General features: G+C 40.2%; 1 pseudogene; it reads right to left on the reverse strand.

The window, feature by feature from the left end:
• Positions 1 to 950: 950 nt before the first annotated feature.
• On the reverse strand, positions 951 to 14,656 carry LOC119688358 (annotated as a pseudogene).
• Between the last annotated feature and the right edge of the window lie 1,401 nt (positions 14,657 to 16,057).

The raw sequence follows: 16,057 nt of genomic DNA on the forward strand, positions 1-16,057 counted from the left end.
GAGATTAACGTTTATAAGAAGAACTCTGGAACAAAGAAGAAGTAAATGTCTCATAGTTTTATCACTTGCATTTGTCGGTTGCTAGAAGTCATGATTTCTTATAATTAATCCATATTGAAAAATTGTATATTAAAAAAGCGCTTTACTGGTGATCCCATCTGCTTACTTGAACAATATGGATAATACATAACTTAAATCGTTTTTTATACGTATCATGATATATATAACTGAAACGTTTATATGAATTTGTATATTGCATTAGAAATAATATACGGCGTTTCAGTCTAATACACCATGTATGATAATAAACTACAACGATGTTATATGAAATATTTTAAAATATAATGAAATTAATTATCAAGAGAATTTGAAGTAATTCTTAATATATCTTTCATTCACAATAATATTTGAGACACATTAAATGTTACTTGTTTGTATTGTGTATAATTCTTACATATTTCACTTTCAAAGTACAAATAGTTCTTATGATCATTCCTTCATTGGCAGATCATTGGCTTTCCATCATAAGACATGTACAAATAAGAATAATTGACAGACTTTCTTTCTGTATTAAACCCTCAGTTGACTGACATTACTAAAAATAAAATTTCCTCATAGTCCTTTTAAAAAAACACGATGGTATAGCAGTCTGATATCGTATCGGAAGTATTATAAATTACTATATTTTTTAATGCAACTACCGAGAACGGATGGTGTGACAATATGCATTGAAATATATATTACACGTTCAGGGAACTTAACACAAACAAAATTTTATAAGTTCTGGAATCCCTAACCCATAAATGAAGTTTTCTTATTATCGAAACAAGACATACCTATAAGTCAGATATGTATTTTTAATCGGCAAAATGAAAGTGGGCTTCTATTAGAATGAACTGCAGATAAATATAGCATTGGTTATATTCAATATAGTACTTATTTTATTATGATTAGTGAAAGTCACTGAATAGTGAGAGAATAGAACAGTTACTTTATATGCTTCGAAAATTTTTATTTAAAATGATATCTGTTAACCAAACAGAAAATTTTTCATTTTTCATGGAGTTTGTCCAGGGCTAACTACTTTTCTTGTAGTGGTTGCGGCTGTAGTAGTAGTTGTTGCTGCCTTGGTTGTTGACGGTTGTTGACCTGGTTTTACTACCTTTCTTGTTGTAGTGGCAACAGTTGTAGTTGTAGTTGTCGGTGCTTGAGTTGTTGTTGTTGTTGGAGCTTGAGTTGTAGTTATCGGAACTTGAGTCGTAGTAGTCAGTGCTTGAGTTGTCGTGGTTGCGGCAGTTGTTGTTGTAGCTGATGGTTGTTCTCCCGGTTTCACTACTTTTCTAGTTGTCGTGGCAGCCTTTGTGGTTGTAGTTGCGGCTTGAGTTGTAGTTGTTGGAACTTGTGTAGTTGTTGTTGTTGGTGCCTGAGTAGTGGTAGTTGTAGGAGCTTGAGTAGTTGTTGTTGTTGGTGCCTGAGTAGTTGTAGTGGTTGGAGCTTGAGTAGTAGTCGTTGGTGCTTGAGTAGTCGTTGTTGGTGCTTGAGTAGTTGTGGTGGTGGGAGTTTGGGTAGTCGTCGTTGTTGGTGCCACAGTAGTAGTTGTTGGAACTGCTGTTGTTGTTGTGGTGGCTTGAGTAGTTGTCGTTGTTGGAGCTACAGTTGTAGTAGTTGGAGCAGCAGTCGTCGTAGTCGAAGGTTGCTCACCGGGTTTCACTATCTTTCTAGTTGTCGTAGCAGCTTGTGTGGTTGTAGTTGTTGGAACTTGTGTAGTTGTTGTTGTTGGTGCCTGAGTAGTGGTAGTTGTAGGAGCTTGAGTAGTTGTTGTTGTTGGTGCCTGAGTAGTTGTAGTTGTAGGAGTTTGAGTAGTCGTTGTTGTTGGGGATTGAGTTGTTGTAGTTGTGGCTTCAGTGGTGGTAGTGGGACTCGTAGTTGTTGTTCTTGGAAAATCAGTAGTTGTTTCAACAGTCGTTGTTGTTGACGCCACAGTCGTAGTGGTTGGAGCTTGAGTAGTAGTCGTTGGTGCTTGAGTAGTCGTTGTTGGTGCTTGAGTAGTTGTGGTGGTGGGAGCTTGGGTAGTCGTCGTTGTTGGCGCAACAGTAGTAGTTGTTGGAACTGCTGTTGTTGTTGTGGTGGCTTGAGTAGTTGTCGTTGTTGGAGCTACAGTTGTAGTAGTTGGAGCCGCAGTGGTCGTAGTTGAAGGCTGCTCACCCGGTTTTACTATCTTCCGAGTTGTCGTGGCAGCTTTCGTTGTTGTAGTTGTTGGCAGTTGAGTAGTTGTTGTCGTAACAGCAGGTGTTGTAGTCGTTGGCGTTTCTGTTGTCGTCGTTGCTGCTGTTGTTGTAGTAGCTTCAGTTGTTGTTGTTGCTACTGTTGTGGTTGTAGCTTCCGTGGTTGTAGTAGCTATAGTTGTTGTGGTCGCTTCAGTTGTTGTCGTAGGCTCTGTCGTTGTAGTTGCTTCAGTTGTCGTTGTTGCTACTGTTGTTGTAGTTGGTTCAGTCGTTGTAGTAGCTTCAGTTGTTGTGGTTGCTTCAGTAGTTGTAGTTGGTTCCGTTGTTGTCGTTGGTTCTGTTGTTGTAGTTGCTAATGTAGTTGTTGTTGTAGCTTCTGTTGTTGTCGTTTGTTCAGTCGTGGTAGTTGCTTCAGTTGTTGTGGTTGCTTCAGTTGTAGTTGTAGGTTCAGTTGTTGTGGTTGCCTCTGTTGTGGTCGTAGGTTCTGTTGTGGTAGTAGCTTCAGTTGTTGTGGTTGCTTCAGTTGTTGTGGTCGCTTCAGTTGTTGTTGTTGCTTCAGTTGTTGTAGTAGTAGCTTCAGTTGTTGTAGTTGCTTCAGTTGTAGTTGTTGGTTCAGTTGTTGTTGTTGGTTCAGTCGTGGTAGTTGCTTCAGTAGTAGTGGTTGCTTCTGTTGTGGTAGTAGCTTCAGTTGTTGTGGTTGCTTCAGTCGTTGTGGTTGCCTCTGTAGTGGTTGTTGGTTCTGTTGTAGTAGTAGCTTCTGTAGTTGACGTTGCTTCTGTTGTTGTTGTTGCTTCTGTTGTCGTTGTTGCCTCAGTTGTTGTCGTAGGCTCTGTCGTTGTAGTGGCTTCGGTGGTAGTTGTAGCTTCAGTTGTTGTCGTTGCTTCAGTAGTAGTCGTTGCATCTGTTGTCGTTGTTGGTTCGGTAGTAGTTGTAGCTTCAGTTGTTGTGGTTGCTTCTGTAGTAGTAGTAGCTTCAGTCGTGGTAGTTGCTTCAGTTGTTGTGGTTGCTTCAGTAGTCGTTGTTGCTTCGGTTGTCGTTGTTGGTTCGGTCGTGGTAGTAGCTTCAGTTGTTGTAGTTGCTTCGGTTGTCGTTGTTGGTTCAGTGGTGGTAGTAGCTTCAGTTGTTGTTGTTGCTTCAGTAGTTGTTGTTGCTTCTGTTGTCGTTGTTGGTTCAGTGGTGGTAGTAGCTTCAGTTGTTGTGGTTGCTTCAGTAGTAGTCGTAGGCTCTGTTGTTGTAGAGGCTTCGGTAGTAGTTGTAGCTTCAGTAGTCGTGGTTGCTTCTGTAGTAGTAGTGGCTTCAGTAGTAGTAGTAGCTTCAGTTGTTGTGGTTGCTTCAGTAGTCGTTGTTGCTTCGGTTGTCGTTGTTGGTTCGGTCGTGGTAGTAGCTTCAGTTGTTGTGGTTGCTTCTGTAGTGGTAGTAGCTTCAGTTGTTGTAGTTGCTTCGGTTGTCGTTGTTGGTTCAGTCGTCGTTGTAGCCTCAGTTGTTGTGGTTGCTTCAGTAGTCGTTGTTGCTTCTGTCGTTGTAGTGGCTTCAGTAGTAGTAGTAGCTTCAGTTGTTGTGGTTGCTTCAGTAGTCGTTGTTGCTTCGGTTGTAGTTGTTGGTTCGGTCGTGGAAGTAGCTTCAGTTGTTGTGGTTGCTTCAGTAGTGGTAGTAGCTTCTGTAGTTGTAGTTGCTTCGGTTGTCGTTGTTGGTTCAGTCGTCGTTGTAGCTTCATCGTAGTCGTTGTTGCTTCTGTTGTAGTTGTTGGTTCAGTTGTCGTGGTTGCCTCTGTAGTTGTAGTTGCTTCAGTAGTTGTCGTTGGCTCTGTCGTTGTAGTGGCTTCGGTAGTAGTTGTAGCTTCGGTTGTTGTGGTTGGTTCGGTCGTGGTTGTAGCTTCAGTTGTTGTGGTAGCTTCAGTGGTGGTAGTAGCTTCGGTTGTCGTAGTTGCTTCTGTCGTCGTTGTTGCTTCTGTTGTCGTTGTTGGTTCAGTCGTGGTAGTAGCTTCGGTTGTTGTAGTTGCTTCAGTCGTCGTTGTTGCTTCGGTTGTCGTTGTTGGTTCAGTTGTTGTGGTTGCTTCAGTGGTAGTAGTAGCTTCAGTAGTTGTCGTTGGCTCTGTCGTTGTAGTGGCTTCGGTAGTAGTTGTAGCTTCAGTTGTTGTGGTAGCTTCAGTGGTGGTAGTAGCTTCGGTAGTCGTAGTTGCTTCTGTCGTCGTTGTTGCTTCTGTTGTCGTTGTTGGTTCAGTCGTGGTAGTAGCTTCGGTTGTTGTAGTTGCTTCAGTCGTCGTTGTTGCTTCGGTTGTCGTTGTTGGTTCAGTTGTTGTGGTTGCTTCAGTGGTAGTAGTAGCTTCAGTAGTTGTCGTAGGCTCTGTTGTTGTAGTGGCTTCAGTTGTTGTAGTTGCTTCTGTTGTCGTTGTTGCTTCAGTTGTGGTAGTTGCTTCAGTTGTTGTGGTTGCTTCAGTAGTCGTTGTTGCTTCGGTTGTCGTTGTTGGTTCAGTGGTGGTAGTAGCTTCAGTTGTTGTTGTTGCTTCAGTAGTTGTAGTGGCTTCGGTAGTAGTTGTAGCTTCAGTTGTTGTGGTAGCTTCAGTGGTGGTAGTAGCCTCGGTTGTCGTAGTTGCATCTGTCGTCGTTGTTGCTTCTGTTGTCGTTGTTGGTTCAGTCGTGGTAGTAGCTTCGGTTGTTGTGGTTGCTTCAGTCGTCGTTGTTGCTTCGGTTGTCGTTGTTGGTTCAGTTGTTGTGGTTGCTTCAGTGGTAGTAGTAGCTTCAGTAGTTGTCGTAGGCTCTGTTGTTGTAGTGGCTTCAGTTGTTGTAGTTGCTTCTGTTGTCGTTGTTGCTTCAGTTGTGGTAGTTGCTTCAGTTGTTGTGGTTGCTTCAGTAGTCGTTGTTGCTTCGGTTGTCGTTGTTGGTTCAGTCGTGGTAGTAGCTTCAGTTGTTGTAGTTGCTTCAGTCGTCGTTGTTGGTTCGGTTGTCGTTGTTGGTTCAGTGGTGGTAGTAGCTTCGGTTGTTGTAGTAGCTTCAGTCGTCGTTGTTGCTTCAGTGGTGGTAGTTGGTTCAGTCGTGGTAGTAGCTTCAGTTGTTGTGGTTGCTTCGGTTGTCGTTGTTGCTTCGGTTGTCGTTGTTGGTTCAGTTGTTGTGGTTGCTTCAGTAGTCGTTGTTGCTTCGGTCGTAGTTGTTGCTTCAGTTGTCGTGGTTGCTTCGGTTGTAGTAGTTGCTTCAGTAGTTGTTATAGGCTCTGTCGTTGTAGTGGCTTCGGTAGTAGTTGTACCTTCAGTTGTTGTGGTTGCTTCAGTGGTGGTAGTAGCTTCAGTTGTTGTTGTTGCTTCAGTAGTTGTTGTTGCTTCTGTTGTCGTTGTTGGTTCAGTGGTGGTAGTAGCTTCAGTTGTTGTAGTTGCTTCAGTCGTCGTTGTCACTTCGGTTGTCGTTGTTGGTTCAGTCGTTGTAGTTGCTTCAGTTGTTGTAGTGGCTTCAGTCGTAGTTGTTGCTTCAGTTGTCGTGGTTGCTTCAGTTGTTGTTGTTGCTTCAGTAGTTGTCGTAGGCTCTGTTGTTGTAGTGGCTTCAGTAGTCGTTGTTGCTTCTGTTGTCGTTGTTGCCTCAGTTGTTGTAGTTGCTTCAGTAGTCGTTGTTGCTTCAGTGGTGGTAGTTGGTTCAGTCGTGGTAGTTGCTTCAGTTGTTGTAGTGGCTTCAGTGGTAGTTGTTGCTTCAGTTGTCGTTGTTGCTTCAGTTGTTGTTGTTGCTTCAGTAGTTGTCGTAGGCTCTGTTGTTGTAGTGGCTTCAGTAGTCGTTGTTGCTTCTGTTGTCGTTGTTGCCTCAGTTGTTGTAGTTGCTTCAGTTGTTGTGGTTGCTTCAGTAGTCGTTGTTGCTTCCGTTGTCGTTGTTGGTTCGGTCGTGGTAGTAGCTTCAGTTGTTGTGGTTGCTTCTGTAGTGGTAGTAGCTTCAGTTGTTGTAGCTTCAGTAGTTGTCGTTGCTTCAGTCGTCGTTGTAGCTTCAGTTGTTGTGGTTGCTTCAGTAGTCGTTGTTGCCTCGGTTGTCGTTGTTGGTTCAGTCGTGGTAGTTGCTTCAGTTGTTGTGGTTGCTTCAGTAGTTGTCGTAGCTTCCGTTGTCGTTGTTGCTTCAGTAGTGGTAGTTGCTTCAGTCGTAGTAGTAGCTTCAGTTGTTGTGGTTGCTTCAGTAGTCGTCGTTGCCTCAGTTGTCGTTGTTGGTTCAGTCGTGGTAGTAGCTTCAGTTGTTGTGGTTGCTTCAGTAGTCGTTGTTGCTTCGGTTGTCGTTGTTGGTTCAGTGGTGGTAGTAGCTTCAGTTGTGGTAGTAGCTTCAGTAGTCGTCGTTGCTTCAGTGGTTGTAGTTGGTTCAGTAGTGGTAGTAGCTTCAGTTGTCGTTGTTGGTTCAGTCGTCGTTGTTGCTTCAGTCGTAGTTGTAGCTTCAGTTGTTGTGGTTGCTTCAGTGGTGGTAGTAGCTTCAGTTGTTGTAGTTGCTTCTGTCGTCGTTGTTGCTTCTGTTGTCGTTGTTGGTTCAGTAGTTGTCGTAGGCTCTGTCGTTGTAGTGGCTTCGGTAGTAGTTGTAGCCCCAGTTGTTGTAGTAGCTTCAGTCGTCGTTGTAGCTTCAGTTGTTGTGGTTGCTTCAGTTGTTGTGGTTGCTTCTGTTGTTGTAGTTGCTTCAGTCGTCGTTGTTGCTTCTGTAGTGGTAGTTGGTTCAGTCGTAGTAGTAGCTTCAGTTGTTGTGGTTGCTTCAGTAGTTGTCGTTGCCTCTGTTGTCGTTGTTGGTTCAGTCGTGGTAGTTGCCTCAGTTGTTGTGGTTGCTTCAGTAGTTGTCGTTGCCTCAGTTGTCGTTGTTGGTTCAGTCGTGGTAGTAGCTTCAGTTGTTGTGGTTGCTTCAGTAGTTGTCGTTGCCTCTGTTGTCGTTGTTGCTTCAGGTGGTGGTAGTTGGTTCAGTCGTAGTAGTAGCTTCAGTTGTTGTGGTTGCTTCAGTAGTTGTCGTTGCTTCTGTTGTCGTTGTTGGTTCAGTCGTGGTGGTAGCTTCGGTTGTTGTGGTTGCTTCAGTTGTGGTAGTAGCTTCAGTTGTTGTAGTCGCTTCGGTTGTTGTTGTTGCTTCAGTTGTGGTTGTTGCTTCGGTAGTCGTTGTTGGTTCAGTTGTGGTCGTTGCTTCTGTTGTTGTAGTTGCTTCAGTCGTCGTTGTTGCTTCTGTGGTGGTAGTTGGTTCAGTCGTAGTAGTAGCTTCAGTTGTTGTGGTTGCTTCAGTAGTTGTCGTTGCTTCTGTTGTCGTTGTTGGTTCAGTCGTGGTAGTTGCTTCAGTAGTAGTGGTTGCTTCAGTTGTGGTAGTAGCTTCAGTTGTTGTAGTCGCTTCAGTTGTCGTTGTTGCTTCGGTTGTCGTTGTAGGTTCCGTTGTTGTAGTAGCTTCGGTTGTTGTTGTTGCTTCAGTTGTAGTTGTTGCTTCTGTAGTCGTTGTTGCTTCAGTTGTTGTGGTTGCTTCTGTTGTTGTAGTTGCTTCAGTCGTCGTTGTTGCTTCTGTGGTGGTAGTTGGTTCAGTCGTAGTAGTAGCTTCAGTTGTTGTGGTTGCTTCAGTAGTTGTCGTTGCCTCTGTTGTCGTTGTTGGTTCAGTCGTGGTGGTTGCTTCAGTTGTCGTGGTTGCTTCAGTAGTTGTCGTTGCTTCTGTTGTCGTTGTTGCTTCAGTGGTGGTAGTTGGTTCGGTCGTGGTAGTAGCTTCAGTTGTTGTGGTTGCTTCAGTAGTCGTTGTTGCTTCGGTTGTTGTGGTTGCTTCAGTTGTGGTAGTAGCTTCAGTTGTTGTAGTCGCTTCAGTTGTCGTTGTTGCTTCGGTTGTCGTTGTAGGCTCCGTTGTTGTAGTAGCTTCGGTTGTTGTTGTTGCTTCAGTTGTAGTTGTTGCTTCTGTAGTCGTTGTTGCTTCAGTTGTTGTGGTTGCTTCTGTTGTTGTAGTTGCTTCAGTCGTCGTTGTTGCTTCTGTGGTGGTAGTTGGTTCAGTCGTAGTAGTAACTTCAGTTGTTGTGGTTGCTTCAGTAGTTGTAGTTGCCTCTGTTGTCGTTGTTGGTTCAGTCGTGGAGGTTGCTTCAGTTGTCGTGGTTGCTTCAGTAGTTGTCGTTGCCTCTGTTGTCGTTGTTGGTTCGGTCGTGGTAGTAGCTTCAGTTGTTGTGGTTGCTTCAGTTGTGGTAGTAGCTTCAGTTGTTGTTGTTGCTTCAGTTGTAGTTGTTGCTTCTGTAGTCGTTGTTGCTTCAGTTGTTGTGGTTGCTTCTGTTGTTGTAGTTGCTTCAGTCGTCGTTGTTGCTTCTGTGGTGGTAGTTGGTTCAGTCGTGGTAGTAGCTTCAGTTGTTGTGGTTGCTTCAGTAGTTGTCGTTGCCTCTGTTGTCGTTGTTGGTTCAGTCGTGGAGGTTGCTTCAGTTGTTGTGGTTGCTTCAGTTGTGGTAGTAGCTTCAGTTGTTGTAGTCGCTTCAGTTGTTGTTGTAGCTTCGGTTGTCGTTGTAGGCTCCGTTGTTGTAGTAGCTTCAGTTGTTGTAGTTGCCTCAGTAGTTGTCGTTGCTTCGGTTGTCGTTGTTGGTTCAGTCGTGGTGGTAGCTTCGGTTGTTGTGGTTGCATCAGTTGTTGTAGTAGCTTCAGTTGTTGTAGTCGCTTCGGTTGTTGTTGTTGCTTCAGTTGTGGTTGTTGCTTCGGTAGTCGTTGTTGGTTCAGTTGTGGTCGTTGCTTCTGTTGTTGTAGTTGCTTCAGTCGTCGTTGTTGCTTCTGTGGTGGTAGTTGGTTCAGTCGTAGTAGTAGCTTCAGTTGTTGTGGTTGCTTCAGTAGTTGTCGTTGCTTCTGTTGTCGTTGTTGGTTCAGTCGTGGTAGTTGCTTCAGTAGTAGTGGTTGCTTCAGTTGTGGTAGTAGCTTCAGTTGTTGTAGTCGCTTCAGTTGTCGTTGTTGCTTCGGTTGTCGTTGTAGGTTCCGTTGTTGTAGTAGCTTCGGTTGTTGTTGTTGCTTCAGTTGTAGTTGTTGCTTCTGTAGTCGTTGTTGCTTCAGTTGTTGTGGTTGCTTCTGTTGTTGTAGTTGCTTCAGTCGTCGTTGTTGCTTCTGTGGTGGTAGTTGGTTCAGTCGTAGTAGTAGCTTCAGTTGTTGTGGTTGCTTCAGTAGTTGTCGTTGCCTCTGTTGTCGTTGTTGGTTCAGTCGTGGTGGTTGCTTCAGTTGTCGTGGTTGCTTCAGTAGTTGTCGTTGCTTCTGTTGTCGTTGTTGCTTCAGTGGTGGTAGTTGGTTCGGTCGTGGTAGTAGCTTCAGTTGTTGTGGTTGCTTCAGTAGTCGTTGTTGCTTCGGTTGTTGTGGTTGCTTCAGTTGTGGTAGTAGCTTCAGTTGTTGTAGTCGCTTCAGTTGTCGTTGTTGCTTCGGTTGTCGTTGTAGGCTCCGTTGTTGTAGTAGCTTCGGTTGTTGTTGTTGCTTCAGTTGTAGTTGTTGCTTCTGTAGTCGTTGTTGCTTCAGTTGTTGTGGTTGCTTCTGTTGTTGTAGTTGCTTCAGTCGTCGTTGTTGCTTCTGTGGTGGTAGTTGGTTCAGTCGTAGTAGTAGCTTCAGTTGTTGTGGTTGCTTCAGTAGTTGTAGTTGCCTCTGTTGTCGTTGTTGGTTCAGTCGTGGTGGTAGCTTCGGTTGTTGTGGTTGCTTCAGTTGTGGTAGTAGCTTCAGTTGTTGTAGTCGCTTCGGTTGTTGTTGTTGCTTCAGTTGTGGTTGTTGCTTCGGTAGTCGTTGTTGGTTCAGTTGTGGTCGTTGCTTCTGTTGTTGTAGTTGCTTCAGTCGTCGTTGTTGCTTCTGTGGTGGTAGTTGGTTCAGTGGTAGTAGTAGCTTCAGTTGTTGTGGTTGCTTCAGTAGTTGTCGTTGCTTCTGTTGTCGTTGTTGGTTCAGTAGTGGTAGTTGCTTCAGTTGTTGTGGTTGCTTCAGTTGTGGTAGTAGCTTCAGTTGTTGTAGTCGCTTCGGTTGTTGTTGTTGCTTCAGTTGTGGTTGTTGCTTCGGTAGTCGTTGTTGGTTCAGTTGTGGTCGTTGCTTCTGTTGTTGTAGTTGCTTCAGTCGTCGTTGTTGCTTCTGTGGTGGTAGTTGGTTCAGTCGTAGTAGTAGCTTCAGTTGTTGTGGTTGCTTCAGTAGTTGTCGTTGCTTCTGTTGTCGTTGTTGGTTCAGTCGTGGTAGTTGCTTCAGTAGTAGTGGTTGCTTCAGTTGTGGTAGTAGCTTCAGTTGTTGTAGTCGCTTCAGTTGTCGTTGTTGCTTCGGTTGTCGTTGTAGGTTCCGTTGTTGTAGTAGCTTCGGTTGTTGTTGTTGCTTCAGTTGTAGTTGTTGCTTCTGTAGTCGTTGTTGCTTCAGTTGTTGTGGTTGCTTCTGTTGTTGTAGTTGCTTCAGTCGTCGTTGTTGCTTCTGTGGTGGTAGTTGGTTCAGTCGTAGTAGTAGCTTCAGTTGTTGTGGTTGCTTCAGTAGTTGTAGTTGCCTCTGTTGTCGTTGTTGCTTCAGTCGTCGTTGTTGCTTCAGTGGTGGTAGTTGGTTCAGTCGTAGTAGTAGCTTCAGTTGTTGTGGTTGCTTCAGTAGTTGTCGTTGCTTCTGTTGTCGTTGTTGGTTCAGTAGTGGTAGTTGCTTCAGTTGTTGTGGTGGCTTCAGTTGTGGTAGTAGCTTCAGTTGTTGTAGTTGCTTCTGTTGTCGTTGTAGCTTCAGTTGTGGTAGTAGCTTCAGTTGTTGTAGTCGCTTCAGTTGTCGTTGTAGCTTCGGTTGTCGTTGTAGGCTCCGTTGTTGTAGTAGCTTCAGTTGTTGTAGTTGCTTCAGTAGTCGTTGTTGCTTCTGTAGTCGTTGTTGCTTCAGTTGTGGTCGTTGCTTCTGTTGTTGTAGTTGCTTCAGTCGTCGTTGTTGCTTCTGTGGTGGTAGTTGGTTCAGTCGTAGTTGTAGCTTCAGTTGTTGTGGTTGCTTCAGTAGTTGTCGTTGCTTCGGTTGTCGTTGTTGGTTCAGTCGTGGTAGTTGCTTCAGTTGTTGTGGTTGCTTCGGTTGTTGTAGTTGCTTCGGTTGTCGTTGTTGCTTCAGTGGTGGTAGTTGGTTCGGTCGTGGTAGTAGCTTCAGTTGTTGTTGTTGCTTCAGTTGTGGTAGTAGCTTCGGTTGTTGTAGTCGCTTCTGTTGTCGTTGTAGCTTCAGTTGTTGTAGTTGCTTCAGTAGTTGTGGTTGCTTCGGTTGTCGTTGTAGCCTCTGTTGTGGTTGTTGCCTCTGTTGTTGTGGTTGGTTCAGTGGTTGTAGTAGCTTCGGTTGTCGTTGTAGGCTGCGTTGTTGTTGTTGCTTCAGTTGTTGTTGTAGGTGCAGTTGTTGTGGTTGCCGCTGTTGTAGTTGTAGCTACTGTTGTTGTTGTTGTAGCTGGTGTTGTTGTAGTTGTAGCAACGGTTGTTGTTGTTGTTGGTGCTGGAGTTGTTGTGAATGTTTCCGAGCTTGTTAAACTTGTTAAAGAATCCAGTTCTGCAAACCCGATAACTGGTAAATTGTTCACAATTGAAATCTGTGCTATAAGCAGGGCCAATATGGCCACTATTTTTAAATTCATGATTGTCTAGTAATATTTTACACTCTACGTCTGATGGTTTTTTTTTCTTTGGCCTATTTATACCAATTTTCGCGAGTTTTAGGTAAAGTTCGTGCGTGCTAATTTTTAAAGTCATTTATTTGGCCAATTTATGTACACATGTGTTTTATTCTAAAATCTATTTAATTTTGAACGTATATAGAAAAGTGTTATTCAAATAATATATAATATAAATTGAATAAATATTTATGTAAAGCGTTTATAAACACAAATAAAAATTGCAAAACAAATAAATTACTATTTAGTTAAAATTAATTCAATTGTTTAAATAAATAACTGCTCAAAATACAAACAGAAGAACTTTTCAAGAACTTTAACTCTTAATCTTTTAATGAGAGTTTGGAGATCTCTGTAACAATATACCCGAAATGTTTAGGCATTAAGTGTTTTGTCGTTTAATTAATTAATTTGATCTCAAAATAACGTCTAAAGTATACTTTATTTATGATATGATTTTATCAATTCGTCTTGAAGTGTTGCTGCTTGTGGATAATTGCTTAGATCCTTAAATTATAACAGACATTTGGAATCTGACTATCTGAATAAGACTCATCTCAAAAAATTAAGGGAATAATGTTTTATATTACAACATTAGTATATATTAATTAAATAAGGGAACAGACGTATTTGACGTTGCTGAATCGCTGTACCTGTATTTTGATAAAAATAAAATGTTTTGTTTTTATTAAAAAAACATGAAATAATTTATTTATTTTTTCTTGAGAATAATAATGATTTTACATTTTATATTAGCCAAAACCAAAAGTTACGCGAAACACATCGATTTTAAAAGTGAAAAAACTCAGTGCTCCAAATACAGTAAAAAGTCGAAACAAAGGAATTTAAGTTTGTTATGTTAGAAGTGGTTTTATAAAAAAAAATATGATTTTTCGAATAAACCTTTCTATTGTTATAAAATTATTATATCCATTCACTTTAAAAAATTTCTTCTTCACTGTTAAATATTGCTGAAGCAATTCCTTATATATTCATAGATATCTTCCACACATATAAAAATATAAGTCTAAATTTTTTTTGCATTTATGCTATATCTATAATCTATATAAATAAGTATGTCATAACACATATAAATATACAACCTTATTCATATAAATATTGTTCTAAATTTAAAGTCTACAGCTCAACAAATAGTCTAACTACTCGCAGCTATTATGGCTGTCGAGGTGAAATATCTTTCATATCTGCCAGACTTCTAGAAAACTCTTTACTATACACATATTTAAGTTATGAGGACTAATTTAAGATAAGACAGTTATTAATATTAATAAATCAATTTACTTCAATTTGTTAATAAAAATAGAAACCATATATTTCATGGCAAGGGTTCAAAGGTCTCATGGTTTCAGTGTCATAAAGTATTTGAGTATTATTTGATTTGAAACTATTTAACAACAATTAAAAAAACTTGACTTGGACTACTTAGCTTTGATATTGGAAATGATTGACGATTTTCATTATTACAAAGCATTTTTAAAAATCCGCCAATAAAAAGATTTTAATACAATCTCTTAAACTAGTTGCTTACTTATAAACAATAATTGAAGATATCACACAAAGGCTTTTACTTGGATCTACACATAACTTGTTGTCCATCCTCTGCTTTATAAAAAAAAAATCCTTATTCATAGTATAACACCAAAGGACTTTTACAAAAAGCATCTATCAGAATTACAAAATCAGATTCTCTTTAACATATTAAAACGTTTCTCTGAGGCAAACATTTTGGAATATTCGCAGATCACTTCATTTGACCGATGGATTATAGCGTTGGACGAAACAATTTGAAATAGTGAGAAAGGATATTAAAACCAGAATCCTTTTTTTATTTTTATGACTTTATTAATTTTACCAAAATACAAAACTTCAAAAAAGTATAAACTGTATAAATTTATAAATATTATTAAAATATTAGAATTTTCAGTGTTGGAATTTTGATTCCAATTAAGAGGCGTAGTATACTTTAGCTTGTATTGCTAAATTCTGCTCTGAATTTCAGATTTGCTGTTATTAACCTCTTCCTGGAGTTTCTCCGGGTGAGACAATTTTTCTAGTGGTGGTGGCAGCTTTGGTTGTAGTTGTTGCAGCAACTGTGGTTGGTGTTTTAGTCGTTGGCACTTCACCTGGTTTCACTGGGACTCTTGTTGTTATAGTTGTTGTTGGCTTCGTTGTTGTTGTTGTTGTTGGCACAGTTGTTGTTGTTGGCTTCGTTGTTGTTGTTGTTGGCACAGTTGTCGTTGTTGTTGGCACAGTTGTTGTTGTTGTTGTTGGAACAGTGGTTGTTGTTGTTGGAACAGTTGTCGTTGTTGTTGGAACAGTGGTTGTTGTTGTTGGAACAGTGGTTGTAGTTGTTGGAACAGTGGTTGTTGTTGTTGGCACAGTGGTTGTTGTTGTTGGTACGGTGGTTGTTGTTGTTGGAACAGTGGTTGTTGTTGTGGGTACGGTAGTTGTTGTTGTTGGCACAGTTGTTGTTGTTGTTGGCACAGTTGTTGTTGTTGTTGGTACGGTGGTTGTTGTTGTTGGTACGGTGGTTGTTGTTGTTGGAACAGTAGTTGTTGTTGTTGGAACAGTGGTTGTTGTTGTTGGAACAGTTGTCGTTGTTGGTGGTGCAGTTGGTGTCGTTGGTGCCACCGTTGTTGTTGTTGTTGGTGCCATCGTTGTTGTTGTTGTTGGTGCTTGCTCGTTGGTTGTTATAGATGTTAAATCGTCGCCTGATACTTGACCTGAAATAACAAAACACAAAGCTATGAACGTTTTGAAAGCACACCTTTTTTAAATAGTTTTACCCATAGCAAAATAATTCTGGAACATAAGTACCGAAACGAATAAAATTATAGTCTTCATCCTTGTGATATTATAAATTCTAATAGCTAACAAAACCAATTTTATAATTAGTATGACACTTTTAAGCTAAACAGGTGTTATTTATATCAAAATTTCTTGCATTAGCTGTGACGTTTGAAGTATATAATATACTTCGAATCAGATATGACAATAATCATTGTCTGATTAAATATACACATGGAAAGAATTTCTTTTAAATTTGCGATAACAAATGTTCGTTCTTATATTTTTTTCAGTGGCTTACATTTTTAGTTTTCAAAATTCAAAAAACGTTTGTTTATATAAATGAATTCACCGAATTATTAAGTAAATACACATCTTTTATGTATCTGAACTATTTTGCTATATTGAATTAACCTTGTAGAAAATACTAAATATTTAGTTTTTTTTACTAAAATTAGAGCTATGCTTTTTAAAATAATAATGTGAGCTTCTTAACTTAGCTATTTAAAACGATGTTGAATATACATATACATATTTATACATATATATACAAATATATATACATATACAATATATTAATATCTTTTCAATGAATTTGAGGTGTTCAATACTTTGTTGCTGGTATATCTCTATTGAAATATGGCAGAAGATGTCGTCCGCGATAAGATAATATTGATCCAATATTATGAGAAATAAACAAAAATATCGGGATGATACTGAAATGATTTGCTGGATAAGATTTACAATCTTCTAGAACTTTAATGAACATTTCATTGAAAATCGATATATTTAACTTATTTTTGTATTTTAAAAAATTAATAAAAAAATTATTTTGCCCATAACGGAATAATTGTCGTTATTTATTATAAAAAAATTATATAATATAACAAATTACCCTGAACAGTCAACGTTTCCTTTATATAAATTGTATTAAATATTTGTATTCTTTTTGGGATAAGTAACCAAAATTCTACTTTTCGATTTGGATTGCGTCAATTTTTAGGCGCTGTTTTTTTTTTATTTAATAGCAGAACAAACTATAACGCACAAATATCAGGACAGACAGACAGCTAATAATGTTTCAATAAAAAATTAGCTCTCATTATGAAAATGACTAACTTGATTTAAAATTGATCACTTTTCATGAAATAAAAAACTGTTATAAATGTACAGTGATCATAAATTATAATCTTTAAAAGGAGAGCTATGAAACGGAATAATACACTGGCTTGGAGGCTTTAATCAGAGTGATGGCTCATGCCAAATTGTGTGACAAATCGTGATGCGCGATAGTGAGTTGATACCCCATGCAGAACTGATAATGCTCAAGCTCAAAAATATATATCAAAGAGTGATATTAAGAATATATATAACAGATCAGTGAAATATCCACATAGTAAAACGACAATGTAGATAGTTCAGGACAGTTTATATGAGAGAATGGAATAAGAACTGTTCCAATTGGTACAAAGAATTGAAACACAGACTATAGTGATA

This window comes from Teleopsis dalmanni, chromosome X (genome assembly GCF_002237135.1).
Source record: "Teleopsis dalmanni isolate 2A chromosome X, ASM223713v2, whole genome shotgun sequence".
In the NCBI taxonomy this organism is placed as follows: Eukaryota; Metazoa; Arthropoda; class Insecta; order Diptera; family Diopsidae; genus Teleopsis; species Teleopsis dalmanni.